The sequence below is a fragment of the Toxorhynchites rutilus genome, chromosome 3 (assembly GCF_029784135.1).
Source record: "Toxorhynchites rutilus septentrionalis strain SRP chromosome 3, ASM2978413v1, whole genome shotgun sequence".
NCBI classification, from domain to species: domain Eukaryota; kingdom Metazoa; phylum Arthropoda; class Insecta; order Diptera; family Culicidae; genus Toxorhynchites; species Toxorhynchites rutilus.
In genome coordinates this window covers 314,822,996-314,836,632 of record NC_073746.1, presented here as the reverse complement: position 1 = coordinate 314,836,632, position 13,637 = coordinate 314,822,996, and the positions used below count along the sequence as shown (strand labels likewise).

Here is a 13,637-nt window from a genome sequence, read left to right as displayed (position 1 = left end):
AGTACAGGGTGGCTCAAAAGTCATTAAATTATTCAAATATGAGGTGACTATCAATAGGGCATCTATAGTCAATAGTTATACTACCAAGCAAGCGGGTGACCACTTTGCCCCCCCATGACCAATTTGCCCCTACTACCCCTAAGGTTGAAGCATAAAAATACCTGGTGGCGGAGGAGACTGCGAAGAAGAATTCAGCGTCTGCAGGAGTAAAAAGCGGAATTGAAAAAGGTGGTCTAAACTCTCGTACTAAAGTAGTAGTATTCAAATTCAGAGTGCCAAGAGAAGTATACCATACTAGTGGTCAATGCTTCTTTAAATATACTTCTTTTGAATGAGTAGTCGTAGGGACCAAGCAGAAGTTTTCAAACTAGTCTGCGAAGAACCGGTAATTTTGAACAGAAAAAATTGCATGATGTGCTCTTTTTTCAATCGTCCGCAAAAATCATGAAATGCTGAATTGATCAATATACTGAAATATCATTTCATTCAAAAACCATTATTCTGCACCATGTTTATTTTAAAATTATATTTAATGTAACATCTATATATATAAAAATGGAGTGATGTCTGTCTGTCTGTCTGATTCTTATAGACTCGGAAACTACTGAACCGATCGACATGAAAATTGGTATGTAGGGACTTTTGGGGCCGGGGAAGGTTTTCGTGATATTTTGAGACCCCTCCCCCCTCTCTAAGGGGGGGCTGCCATACAAATGAAACACAAATTTCTGCATTACTCGGAAATTAACCAAGCAAACGAAACCAAAGTTGGCATGTGAATGTTTTAGGGTGCAATAAATGTTTCTATGATGGTTAGACAGTCCTTCCCCCACTCAAAGGGAGGGCTGCCATACAAATGAAACACAAATTTCTGCATTACTCGAGAATTAATCAAGCAAATGAAACCAAATTTGGCATGTGGAGGTTTTAGGATGCAATAAATGTTTCTATGGTGTTAAGATACTCCTTCCCCCTCTCTTAGAGGGGGCTGCCGTACAAATGAAACACAAATTTTTGCATTACCCGAGAATTAATCAAGCAAATTAAACCAAATTAGGCATATGGAAACTTTAGGGGGCAATGAATGTTTCTATGGTGGTTAGATACCCCTCCCCCCTCTCTTAGGGGTGGCTGCCATACAAATAAAACACAAATTTCTGCATTACTCGAGAATTAATCAAGTAAATGGGCGGGACGAAGTTTGCCGGGTTAGCTAGTAACAATATAAAATTATGACATCATAATCTTTTTTTATAATTAACGTCTGTTCAGATTGATAACAAGAAATAAATATTCGTTCGTATTTGAAAATGGCCCCACGATTAATACGAATAAACGTAAAATTCAGACATCTCTAGCTGTGCGCCGCAATAGCTGGAAACGATTTCCTGATTAGTTTCCAACAACGGTATTCCACGCTATCGATTAACACGTTCGTCGCTCCGTCACCCAGATATGGGTGACACTTTCTTTGTTCAAATTGAATAGGATTCATAAAAGGAATTTAATAGAATAAGCACCCAAATATAACTTTAGGATATGTAGAAAAGTCATAAAATCACAACCATACTAATATAATATTTATACCATATTTTTTTATTAATTTATAGCACGGATGGTTCGTACTGCAGTTTTTTGCGAAATATATTATATGACACTGGCATGTGTAATTGTTGTTAAATTGAAGAAAATATTGCAAGAGTTATCTACAAACTAAGATATAATATATAAGATCTTCATTTTTATAATTAATCCGAAAGTTGGGTCCCGCAAGAAACTCAGAAACGTCGCATTGGGCAAGACTTTTGAAGACTTTCATGTAGTTTTCAGATGAAAAAAGATGAGAATTTGAAAATTAGATTTTTTTTGGTTTTTTTTACGTGACAACATGATATTTGTTAACTGTTTTTGTTTTGATTTAATTAAACAATTAATAATGAAGGAAACCTTTGATGGAAAAAACGTTTATTATTTGACCCAAAAAAACATGACTGTTATATGATAGACATGCCCTATATATTGACCAACTTACCCCGTTTGTTGGGTTAGTTGGTCAATTTCTTCTGAAATATGAAGACGTTAAATAAAAGAAAAATGACAAATAAATGATTCTCTGATTATTTGTTATTGAAAGGGTAAAAGGCAAGCTTCATTGTGGTACATAACATTATAACGCAAAACTTCGTACTACAAAGTTATAACCCCCGCCATGCCCTACCCTACTAACTTCCGGACATTTTTCAGAAGCTCATGCTGTGGATAATAACAATGCAATTGATATCATATTAAGTTGGTTGATATCATAGATTTTGCAGGGGATTCAGTTCGGCCGATACGAGAAGGATTTGACGTATTTCAAGCGCAACATATGCCACCGAACGTTTGCCTAGTATAAAAAAATGAAAATTTGAAAAAATGTAAAATTATGATTTTCTAACCTTTTCAACGTAAAAAGAATACTTAGAACCGGAAAATTTGAAGAAAAAATCTGATTTTTCCAACAAAAAAAAAGAAATTCAAACAAAAAAAAAACAAAATCATCATTTCACTCGCTGCGCCATCTGGTTGTAAAACTAACTAAATTCGTTAATATTGGTTTAGCATGGAATGGTAGAATAGGTTTGGTTTGGCATGGAATGGTAGAATGAATTGTTGATAGGTTTAGTATTAACACCAACAAAATGGCGAACAATGAGATTTCATGACTGTTCAGAACCGTGTGCTTTCGAGTGACTGCTTCGCCAATACAATCCCCACTATAGTGATAATCCCGCAGCTTATGGGATCTGTGGCACTAAAGCAACCATTAGTTTTTTTCATGAGAATCCGTAAATCACTCCCAGTGTCAATAATCCCATCAAGGAAGCTAATCAAACCGCGTGATGAAAAGAACTCGGATTTCCATAAATTAGCATTAATGTTCGCCAAAAACAGCGAGTTTATCCTGACACAAATTTACGACTTCTTGGGGGAGGATCTGGATATATTCCATAATCAAAATTCGTAGCCTATTCAGCTGCACGAAAAAAACCTCCATCAATGAACTGAAAACTGTTCGATCGTTGTGTCAATCGAAGAAAAATGGCCCGCCCTGGTCGAACAACGATTGAGATGTACACCTTCGCGTATGATTGCCATCCGTCAAACGCTGGCACACCATTCGCTAGACAGCATCATAAAGCGATCATTTGGGAGAGCCAATTCCGAATCCCCAAACGGCGAATGTGTCGTAAAAACGTTCCAAATACGCTACAATTGCTGCAATAACAATATATATATATATATATCGATCGGCCATAAAATCGGACCCAAGCCGTGTGTGTGTAAAAAGAACCGTTCCTCCGATGAACTATGGTGTCTCCCATCGTCAAGAATCAGACGGATTGGCTTACTTCCAGGAACTTGGGTCCAGCGCCAGAATCAATAATAGTCTGTTGGCCCCGAAGCACGGGTAGCAAGATGCGCGGGGAGATCCAGACGAAATCCAGAATCGATGAATGAAGTGCGCCTCTCGGCCAGCAAAGTTTTGCTGCTGTTGTTGTTATTATGTTTTAATTGTGGAATGGCAATAAAAGCCAGTCGTTTACTACGTGATAATAATACGGAAGGGGGGTACGCTTCTGGGAGTGTTTGGGCGAATGCGCAACTTCAGACGCTAAGCTGGGAATGAGCGCACGCGATCCGATTCCAGACACGTTGCGTGCAGACGCGATTCTGTCGGTCCGACCAGCGGATTGCTCACTTCACGAGAACTAATTAACTTTAAGTTAAAAATAGTGGTTCGGGGACTTTTTTTTTCGCAAAGTTCAATTAGTTCATAGCATATCTGTTTTTTTTTCAACAATTTTTAGTTGACGACGGGATGCTGCGAGATTGCGGGCCCATAGCTTACGCTTCGACTGGAGCAAATTGATAACTATTTTTCTCTTCTCCTCCATTCATCTTTTCAGGATATTTAACCGACGGATCGTCGCCAGCAGAACGACGCAGACGCAAAACAATACACGATGGCGACGATCAGCATGTGGCAGCCGACAGGCTGAAAACATTAGACCCATAAGTGAGCCACTGCCTGTCAGCGAGTTTGTGACCGCCCTGTTCCCTCGCCCCCTCAATCATAGGAATCCCCCTCACGAGTGCAAAACACTGGCCACGAGCCGCTTAATCCGTGATCTGTCACCATCATCCCCAGAAGAAGCGACACCGCTGAGAAACCAGAAGAATACATTGGTGCTAGTGTTTGTGTATGTATGTGTTGATAAGTTCGTGTGACAGATAAACATCACACCACGGATGGTTCGTGCAAAAATTTCACATGTGTGCCTGTTTGTTTTGCTTAATTGTTATTTACCCGAATTATAGTTTTTTCGCTCTGGTGTTTAATCAAGCATTATCGTTCTATATTTGAAGAGTTGACACAAAAAAAAAAGAAGAGAAACCGTGAAGAAATATAAAAACCGATAGTACGTTCGAAAGCCAGAAGGAAGAAGCATTTTGAAAAAAAAAATCTCGAGGATTGGAAGGGCAGAGCAGTGGCCGAATGTTTGTGACAAGTTAGCAAGTTAAAGTCAATAAATCCCCCGAAAAATAAAATAGGTTGAACCTATCAAAGATTGCTAATTCGTGCAACAGTGATTGAATAAAGAAAAGGTTAGACCTTCAACCGTTCCGATCGCACCAACATATGCGTGGAATCAACCATTAAAGGTAAGTTGCCCGCGAACAACACAGCATGAGTCTAAACCCTACTGTCGGCTCAATTAGTTGACGTTATTTATTGTATTTAGTCCATGTTCTGTTGTAAACTGCAATTGTATGTATTTTCAATAATGATAATTATCCACCATTTGCCTGGTTAAACATCTACTTATGCGTCTGGCATTGAAAATTATGTTGAGGAAGAAAGAACTGCCATGTTTCCGCTTCTTTATAACGTTTATGCAAATGTGTGTAAATGATGAAATTACTTTCGCTTGGGTGTAAATTGTTTGTCGCGAGAATTCACTGCTAGGGGAAATAGGAAATGAAAAATGCCTGAAAAATATGCACGTAAGCCTATTGTCATTTATGAATAAAAATATTTAAAATTTCTTTGTTCGACGATTTGAAACTGAACAGCCCTGTGCCAAAATACTCGTTCAAAATAGTCTAAGAAGGCAAAGCGTTACATCGAAAGATCATTTGATTTTTTTATCATTATATTCATGTAACGCCTAAGAAAGTTTGTAAAAATCTGTTTACATTTGACATCACTCGTGATCCATAAAGTAGATCAGTTAGACAACTGTCGGATCAACGGAGAGATCATTCAAAGTCGTCACCTTGAAATTGACGAATTAACGTGAACCTGCATCAATTCATGCGACGCCTACATTTGAGCTCAAGAACCTGAAAAGTTATGGTGTTTGTTTTTCTACGCTCTTAACCCATTTTGTGCCAAGCGTTCGAAAAATCGAACTGCAACTTTGATAATTTTTCTTGTCTTTGGAAAGCAACAATATGCTAATGTTTTTGCACCAAAAGATAGCTTAATTTATTGGCTACCACTTACCACCAATTTCATTTAATTTTGTATAGCTTTATTGGGCAATAAATTAGATTTAATGCAAGTATGTCCGGAAGGTGTTTTCAAGTCTAACAAAGTCTTACTATTACGATAATCTGTAATATTGATGACGTATATTCAGTTAATAAAATAAACTGTTTTTCCACAGCGTATTTATACTTTGCAGGTTTTTGAAATTGTTTGATTTTTCGGGAATTGGATTATAGGAAAGCAACGATTATTTTTCTTTCTTTCTTTGTTTTTAAGAGGCTTTAAACTTTGCAGTTCATTCGCCTCTAAGCAACGATTATTGAGCGTTGACATTTCTCTACCAGTAACACGAGAAAAAAAGCAATAGTTTTCGTTTGAAAGAAAAAGCTTGCCGGTAATAAGTCAAAATTTTATAGGTGGATGAATTCAGGTTTTTTCTTTGGAGACTTTTATCTTCCTGCGCTTGTTCGTCTCGGAATATAAAATTGAAGCATTTATGAATGTCGTATATTTGTTAATTGAAGAGGCTTTTTGTTGGCAGTGTGTTTGTACTTGCGAAAAAAAGTGCAGGTTTCGAACAGTCATTTTCCGAAAAATGGAAGATGGGAAAAAAATAATTATTGTACATTAGGGTTTCCAAGGTGTTCATAATCAAAATTAGACCAATGTTTTTCACAAAAAAAAATATTTTTAAGCTTGGTCGTTAATGGGTTAAAATCAATATTCGGTCGTAATTATTCATTGTATTTCTACTAAATTAATTTCATCCACTAAAAACCACTATACATTTTTCAGAGGATCATGCGGTGAATAATGGCGGTGAAATCGATATCAATTTTAAATTGGTTGAAATCATTGATTATGAAGCGGACACCGTTCGACCCATACGAGAAAGATCTGCACCTTTTGAAGCTCATCGTTTACCTAGAGAAAAAAAAATGTTAATTACAGCACTTACACCAAGCCATCGTTCATATTTATCATAAAGTAAAATGATGATTTTCTTACCTTTTCAGCATAAAGAGAAAACTTGAAACCCCGAAATTTGAATAAAAATGTTGATTTTCAACAAACTTCAGTGAATCACTTATTTGTTGACAGCTCAAAAACAAAACATCATAATTTTACTGGTCGCGCCATCTGGTTGTGAATTAGCGTCAATTCGTCAATCATTTTTGTTACCGTTGTGGGTAGTTTGCCCTATGACTCCTCCAAGATCGCACATAAATGACACTGATAACAATTATAACAGTTAGGGAGACAGAGAGGAGGTTACACAGAATCACATACAGACATATATTATGGGGGAAGATATGATCGACAGGGTGGACTGGGAGGCTGGATGTTGGAAGGGGGCAATGATGAGGCTGGGAAAAATACTAGGAAGATTGCCTAGTTCTTTTCCACTGCGACCGCCAAACCAAAAGGACCTGGAAAAAAAAGTTAAATAATTTATTATCGAGTTCAGTGAAAGTATAAAAGTTGAAGTTGAAGCTGAAATTGGATGAAAAAAAAAGGCAGAAAGAAAAGACGACAGTTGAAGGAAACTGGACAGTAACAGGTAGAAGTTTGATAGAGAAAATTTAAGAAATTGTGCTTAAACGCATACTAATTGGTAACAGGATCAGGACCCATTGTACTAGACTTAAGCCTTGAACGCCATTGTGAATATTCGCAACAAGCCAGCAACGCGCGATCCAGCCCCCAGCCCACCAGAATCATCGACCAGGGAAACGTCGAGAACCAGAGGACCAGCGAAGCCGGCCGGCCGACGAACACACACTACACACAATTACAGATTGTAAGTCAGATTATTTAAAATATATTATAAAAACGGAAAGTTGGTGTTTTGTGTGCTTCCGGAAGTGTCCATGTGAGCCGACCTTGGGATCTCCGAATCCCACGCTCGAGCTAGCCAGGAAAAGAGGTGTTGGAACCCGCCTCAGACAGTCCCCGTGGCTAGACCAGGGACTAGAGGTTTTGTCGAGGTCCGTCTGACCGAGAGTGAGCAGTAATATATTATTTACATTCTATCTAACATACATTTTATTCTTGTTTTTATTCATTTTTTATACCAAAGAAAACTTGGGGTAAGTTGGGCTGATTTGGACACACGGGGTGATTTAAATAACTTCTTTATCTCGAAAAGGTAGCCTCAACTTTGAATTTTTATGATGTTATCTCCTTTCATTGCATTGCATTGAGGTTTTTGCATGCTCTGTGGGGTGATATGGACACATTTCTGTGGGGTGAATTGATCATACAGGTTTGAGACTTTCCTTTGTTCTAAGTGATTTCAGATGCCACGGAATTAAAGAAATAAAGTATGGACAAACAGCGTTGGTAGAAGCAACTGAAAGAGCAACGCAGGCCATCAAGGGTGGAGTTTATTTGTACAAAACATCGAATGTGTTTGAAAATGCTCGAACAACAGTGAAATGATTTATGCAGAGCTCGAAATGGTCTCAATGCAAATTTTCTGGTCTGGCTTCTGGCTAAGACACCTGTTATTGATCCCATAACACTGTTACCGATTGTAATATTATTCTGAATTACTATACATAAATATAAGTATGTTGTTTCGATGATAAACACACATGACCACCCCACATCAAATTTTAATGTCGAAAAATCATATCTTTTATTTTATTATATATTTGGTAGTTTTGAAGCTCGATATAATGATTAAACATAATTGATTGAGAGGACCAAGTGTAGTTCAGTGTGACTTTTGTTATTTAGACAGTATTGGTTTGGAAATATCAGGCGATTAGCTTAGGTGGACCAAATTGTCCCCACTTACCCTACTCCTGACATGTAAATACTCGTGTTTTATGAAGAAAATCAGTCAGACATCTGTCGGATCAACGAATTTCATCCAAAATTATCTTTGAAATTGAATTAATATTTTTATTTCATGATCTATTCGTTCATGTATTTGAATATCATTCTCACGACACCTAGTTGTCAATGTTAACAACATGATCAAATCGGTATACGCGATGACGGACACACGGTGTCAACATCTGGTGGACACATCTGTTCTTTTTTCTTTTAGATTAGCATGCCTGAAGGAAATTTCAAATTGATGACATTTGAATGGAAATTTTTACTTCATGTTAATTGATCACTGAAAACACGTAGTACTGATCCTTACTTAAACATTTTTATGTATTTTTTCGATATTCCCACTAAAACACATCATTATAATAGTAAAAAAAAAGGGGGTGAAAAGGGGAGAGGTCTGTCTTTATTCTATCATATTTTCTGTATTAAACATTCATTCCATGTAATGGAGAAACGTGTGATTTGCAAGTGGTTGAAAAATCTTGAACGTTGTCTGAAAATAATCTGATATTATAATGATGAGTTTTGGTAGAAGTACTGGGAATTTTTCAGTAAAAGGTTAATTCAACGGAGTCGATTAGAATATCAATCAATGGACAGTTCTGCTATTGGACTCATGAACTTGCGCTTAGTAAGAAAACGTGAATGTTTGAAGGTATTACAAACAAAATAACAATAAGAAAAAACCAATTTTGGGTGGGACGAAGTTTGCCGGGTCAGCTAATTATGTATATAGATGTAAAGGTTATGTGTCAATATCAGGAAATGTATAGACAAATAATTAAGTAAGTGCCAGGAAAACGTGTTTTGAACATCCATAAAAACAAGTAATTATTTTCGTTTAAAACACATTATTACAAATATGTACCTGGTATTTGTAATTTTAAATACTCGTACTGCTTGCTTTGTATAATGATTCGAGACTGCTTTCGGCATGCTATTTCAATAGAGTATATCTCTTTCACGCCAACTCCAAAATTCAATAAATGTCAACAATGTGCCGCGAATCGCTTCAGAATAGATACAAAATTATAATTAAGGAAAATGATTTCGGTTTGTTCAGCCGAAAATATGATCATGATTTGCCCACTTTTTTGAATGCTCTAGTTCAGCGCTCCTGTGTCAAATAAGATACCGTTCTGAATCATATTTCAGACGCTTAAGGCATATGATGCAGAAAACGGATCTCAACTTTATGCCCAGGTATCATTTGGTTGATATTTTCAATAAATTAGTTCAATATGCTTTCAAGCTTTCTACTTTCGTACCTATTTGATTGAAAACATAAAAAACATTGAATAAAAGCTTTTCAAATCAAATGCTTATGCTTATATTAGTTATACTTATATGCTTATATTAGTTACCTTTATTATCATATGTTATACTGTCAATCACCGGTGACTGACACACCCTGAGCGAAAACTCGGTGTCAGTCTCCGGTGGCTGATGTGGCAGTCAACGTGTTAAACATTTGCAAAAAAGTGACAGTCAAAACAATGACAGATAAAATGGGTGCGTTAGTGAATTCCATAAAAAACAAGCATCGTGAATTTCTCAGTTTTTCAAATGTTTTATCTATTTTGTTTGCTGTTTTAGTGTTAAGTGCTAGAATAGGTAAGAATCTCCTATACATAGATGAAAATGAGATTTTATGCAAATATCTTTATTAAAATTAGCATTTAAGTAGTGTCCGGAATTTGAATGAAGTGTCGACACATGATTCAAATTCCGGACAGTAGAGTAGAACAGCAATAGTTCACAAATTGGGATGCAAGGACAATCCAATTCTGGAGCAACAATACAAAAAAAGGGGGCCTCCGTAGCCACATTGGTTGCGCGTTCGCTTAGTAAGCGATCGATCGTGAGTTCGAAACTCAGGGCCCTCATTGACCATCTTTGTGTTGTTACAGAATAACTACGTCCACGCAACAATCATCAGCGATGGAGATCGATCCACGGTCGAAATTAGATCGATTCATCCATACAACTGCTCTGCTCTGCAAGACACATCGGGCTGCTGTTCTATAAATAACTCAACAATGATCAATCAACTGTCTCCGCTGTCCGGTCTAACTGGATAATGGAAGAACAGATAGAAAACTCTTACGCCTAAATGGCTGCTACTGTGTAAATGTGTGTACCATATGGAATGGTATAGAAGGGAATACTCTAACGCCGAAAAATGGCAACTGTGTAATGTGCTAATTATAGATATGATAAATATGTGACATGTACACGATTAAAATTCGGCTCTGTTACAGCTAAAATGCCAATGAGCCTGAAATAAATAAATGGGACAAAAAAAAATACAAAAAAAAGCCATTTGTTAACAAATGTTTGTAAGCTCTTTTCTTGCAAAACGCAGGTCGCAGGCGCAAACCAACGAAAGTTAATTTGATTTTCCTAGTCAGGTTTTGTGTGGAATGATGTATGAAGTCGCCTGCAGTTCCCAAAGAATTCCGACTTGGACGTCAGCTTGTAGAGGGCGCTTGGGTCGAGTGACCAAGACCTCAACTCCCACCCTCTTAAACTGTCACCTGGTATATGTAGACAGCCTTTTTATGGACCTTAACTTCCAAAGATAGAGGAACATATCATTTGCATTTTTGCTGTACGGAATTTGAGACAAAAGTGTTCGGAATTTGAGTCAGTGACATCTTTTTAGTTTTTCACCATGAATATTTATTTGTAAATCAATTTTGAGTCAAATAAAAAAAAAGCTCTATTGTATCCCAAAACAAATTAATTTATTGGAGTACCATTTTGAGTAATGATACACTGTTTAATGGCCATCGAAGCATAAGTGTTCGGAATTTGAGACAAAACGGTATCTGGGCATCTCTGGTTCTGAGGTCCAATTTTTGCTTCATATATTCTTGTTCTCAACTACATTGTCCGGAATTTTTCGACATCAATCAGTTGCAATCTGTTGTTGTAACAAGAAATGTTTTCATTATCCATTGACACTTGAGCGAAAATACACGCGCTTTTTAGAATGCGTAAAGTTCACATTGTAAATTGATGAAAACGATTTAAAATACAGAACAACTGGCATTTAATTTTAATAAAACTCGATAAGGTTTGATTCAGTTAGGTTTTAATGAAAATTACTGTTCATAATATAGCTGCGGTCGTAATAGGCGTAAAATTCACGTTGATCCGTTTTGTTGTGCAGGATAAAAGTCGAGAGAAGAAATTTGATGTTGGAGTTTTGTGGACAGCCGTGGATAGAAAACTAAGATTCTCATCACAAATAACACAATGGACTCGAAAATGTATAGTGAAGAGTGCCTGTAGAAATACCTCCCACCGTTTATTAAAACTCACAATGGTCCGGTAAAGTTTGACCAGATTTGGCAAGCCACCACTATAGTCGACATGTATTTCAGTCGGGGTCCATTACATGGGGAAAGAACTCAAACATCCCAATTGCCCCCGTTTGCCCCGAAATTCATCAAAACTGTAATAAATTATCTGCATGTTGATATAAGAATATTTTTGTAACTTTAACTAATCACAAGATAAAAAAGGGGCACGGACGGGATCTTGACATAGGACTGTGATTGTGTGTAGTAATTGCATTTGAAATGAGTTTTTTCATTGTTCAAAATCTGTATTTTTTGTCTCTTTTGATACTTCAAAGGGAATGAACTTGTATCCTTTAAACTGGGTTAGATGAGATAACATGGTAGAATCCAGAACCACATTCTGTTAAAACTGGTACAAAAAAATACCATTAAAGCCATTACTACCCTTTTCTTCTGTTTATCTTCTGTTTATTCAATTATGCAGGAGAAGACAATGAGTCATCATTTAGCATTTTTAAACACAAGTCTAAATAGTTAAGATCTACATCAATATAAACAAAAAAAAAATAAAATAAAGTGCTAAGTTCTGTTTATGTATAGGAAAGGAAAAGAAAAATGGTCATGGGTATTTGAGGAAGTGAAGCGGGTTTCTCACGAAGACATATATGGGGAGCATAATATTAAGATCGCGGCTACTCAAGCTATCATAATCTGATAAGCGTGAGTATACCCTTTAGATCTTTCAAATCAGCAGCCAGTGAAGATCATTAATTGCATATTTTACGTAACCAAACAACATGCTCGATATTATGACATCCTGGACCATAATTACATAAATTGTTAGTGGCTAAACCTACACGATAAAAACGTGAATTTAGCACGAATTGATTGGGCAACATAAAATACAAAAACTGATAAATGCCTATTATCGGTAAATGGAAAATAATTAATTATATGCATCAACTCACATTGTGAGCTTACGCCCGAATTTGGCAAAAAGATTGCTCGTTGCGTCGTAGAGGAAAGCGAGTGGTCAGTGCAATCGAAAGAAAACATACCCATTTTAATCGTCAAATTGTTAACTTTTTTTTACTATATTCACTGTTCATGTTTTAAGCAAAAAAAATTGCTGGATAAATATACCGCAATAACGATTTTGATTAATATCCGTTTGGAAAATCTTAATGAATCGTTACATTTTCCGTAGAGTGACCCTCCTATATAGAAATCAAAGACATAGTCCTATGTCAATAGTTCTGTGATTCAGGATTTCAATCATTGTAGTAATCATACTTTATCCAACATTTTCTAAACGAACATTAAGGTCTAGTGAACCTGTTGACGATGAAATACGGAGCTCCTATGAATAATAGATAACGATACTCAATAAATAAAGATTATTAGCGTGGAAACGTGAGGGGATAGTCACAATTATGAGTAGCCACGATACCTCGGACACCACAACTGTAGTAAAAAGGATGAAATCAGGCTTATGCTAGAAAAAACAAATTTCATTACTAATTACATTAAGAATATGGGAGGAGAATGAAAATTTCTACGGAAAATGGTGGAACGATTAAATTCATACGAAGGATGAAAATATAATTTTTATATAAAAACATCTCATTCAAACACATCGTTCGGTAGATACATAGTTAGAGTTCACCAAAAATAATAATCTTACATGTTATGTATCACCGCTATTTCAAGTGAAATTAATTTCCTCCAGTGCGACACCCATGTCGAAATTTAATACGACCGCAAAGGGTTGAATTAATCAAGCTTTATAACGATTTTGATTAGTTTTTCAGTAATTTCATTATTTCTTTTATTTTTTATCACAAAAATTATGAAAAATAGAGAAAAAATATGGATGGTGGTGTTCAGAACACGACCACATTGTTGACGTAGGACTACGGAATTACTTTATTCTATTCGCTTGTATA

The 13,637-nt window shown here is 36.4% G+C and overlaps 1 protein-coding gene across 3 annotated transcripts in view; it reads left to right on the top strand.

Moving 5' to 3' along the window:
• The window catches only part of LOC129774885 (inverted formin-2), a 215,366-nt gene that overhangs the window by 20,832 nt on the left and 180,897 nt on the right, over positions 1–13,637 (top strand). For all 3 annotated transcript variants that reach the window (XM_055778931.1, XM_055778929.1, XM_055778930.1), the window contains one exon: positions 3,951–4,707. The gene's annotated coding sequence lies outside the window, so the exon portion shown is untranslated. The remainder of the gene's footprint in view (positions 1–3,950; positions 4,708–13,637) is intronic.